The sequence below is a fragment of the Silene latifolia genome, unplaced genomic scaffold (genome assembly GCF_048544455.1).
Source record: "Silene latifolia isolate original U9 population unplaced genomic scaffold, ASM4854445v1 scaffold_214, whole genome shotgun sequence".
NCBI lineage: Eukaryota > Viridiplantae > Streptophyta > Magnoliopsida > Caryophyllales > Caryophyllaceae > Silene > Silene latifolia.
In genome coordinates, this window is record NW_027413170.1 from 177,627 (window position 1) to 180,039 (window position 2,413).

Below are 2,413 nucleotides of genomic sequence, written 5' to 3' on the forward strand. Positions count from 1 at the left end.
CTCAAATCCCGTGATACTCCCCGAATGCCTTTAACCCCATCCAAGAAACACCGCACCATACAAGGGAAGGCAACTCAAAGAATACCACTTGGACTAGGATACAAGCTCACTAATGAGGAAGTCTCAAATGCTTCGCCAAGTTCAAACCTAAGCACATAGAGTCCAAATGGGCACCTATCTCCCTACCCTAAATGGATACTTTGTTAAGGAAGGAAGTCTAGAACTCTTTCTGGATTTCCTTAACCTGGCACTATCTCGAAGGAAGCAGCTTTAATCGAGATCTTCACGATCGCTCATTCCTCCGCAAACTGCTCTACCGTCAAAAACCCATCAAGCACCTTGCTTAGACGAACAAGTCGTTAGTCTATTGTTTGGAGAGGATCGACGGTTAGATTGCCAGATGAGACTGGCTACTATGAGATATTTCAAGACGATCACTTCAACCCTACCGTTAATCGCGAAGCTAACGCGAATCAAAGAAGAAGGATTGAAAATCAATCATGACCAACAATCAAGGAAAGCTTCTTAAGCTCAAAGGAGAACCAAGACGATGAATTCGAGTCGAAACTTTAGGTCGGAGTCGTGAGTCGGAGTCTAGGAGAAGTCATGAGTTCCTCCCATGCTATCCCCATTCTCTTTTCTCTGGGTTGCACTTTCAATAGTAATATTCGAAATGTCTCAACAATCGCCCTTTACCGCCACTCACGTATCGATGGCTTTGCTTAACTTTTCTCAAACATCATTATGAATAAATCAGTTTTGCTTACTCTTTGTGTTATCTTGAGTGCAATTGCTACGATGATACCTAGGACAGCCAAGACCCGCATCGATTGGAATACCTCCCTACGAGCCAAAAAGAAATACTACAGAAGGAAAATCAAGAATAGATAGTAACACCAACCCACTCATTGAATTAATGAACCTAAGAATTTAGATGGATTACTGAAGCTTACTGGTGGAGTTGATGACAGATTTCAGACGAGTTTAAGATGCTGTGGGTCTTACAAAGATATGCCAGGACTGGCCAGCATATCGCCGAATAGAATCCCACCAAGCCGTAAGCCAAGCCACAAAACAGTGTTTAATGGATGAGAACAGTAATGGGCCTTCCAAGATTAAATAAAGTCGATACAATTCAAAGCCTTTTTTTTTTTAAAGGTTCATCAAAGTTTAGCATCAATCGGGTAATAACATTAGTACCTTTACCCAAAAAGGATGGGAGCACCGTGTTTGTGTTGATTTTAGGACTTAAACAAAGCAACCAAAGATGACTCTACCACTAATAACGTATATATTGGTGGACAATACTACAGCATCAGCATTACTATCCTTCATGATGGCATGCTGGGGTGGGTTATAACCAAATCAAGATGTCATAGAAGACATGCATAAGACCGCCTTGTCACCAATGGGGGGGTCCTGACATATACGGCCATGCCTGGTTAATCAACGCCGACACACCATACTCAACGACCGCAACTACACTCTACACAACATGACGCACAAAGAAGTTTGAGGTATACGAGACGACATGATCACAAACCAAGGATGTAGCCGTGAATATCGCGACTCGCACTTTTCGCAGTTGCTACCAGCAACATGAGGCTCAACTCGGCGCGCATTCTAGCAACATCCTCAAAACTCATGATAATGCCGTTAGCCAAATGAGGCATGTAAAATATACTCCTTCCGGGCAAGATCAAGGGCTCGACTAATGCCACAACCTCAAACCAAAAAAGTAATTCAGAGGATTCCTCAGGGAAAGTGCAATATAAGCTCGATTCATATCTAGAACTCACCATGACGTGTGAACCTAGTCTTCAAGAAGCTTCCAAGAAAACAGACTCACACCATGTGGGATGACGACTGGCTTCAAGGCATTCGATCGAATCAAGGAGATATTAGCTAAAACCACTTCAGCAGGCCCATGCCACCTCAACGAGATCAACCTCGTTGACTTGTATCTCTGCTGTAACCGAAACAGCCGGCGGGTGCCATGCTAGCTCAAACCGTGAGAAAGGAAGAAAGTGGCCCATTCTCACTCACCTTAGTAAGCAGTTCATGGAGCAACGGAGCGCAAATACTCACAACTCGAAAAGACATGCCTCGCTTTTGTGGTAGCAACGAAGAGCTGACGCCATTACATGCTTAGCTACTCCACAAACATACTCCAACATGATCCACTAAATACCCATTCGAAAACTCGCCTCGATCTGACGCCTAGCAAGATGGACTCGATGCTCTCGTAGTTCGACCAAACACGACTGTCTAAAGCAGTAAAATGCCACTGTTTAATTCCTGGAAATCCCAACAATGATGACAAATAACAGATACTCGTCATTTGTGCATTTAGGATATACTCCAAACCGATGTAGACTCTCTGACTTCTGATCATGGGGCATCAAACTTAAGA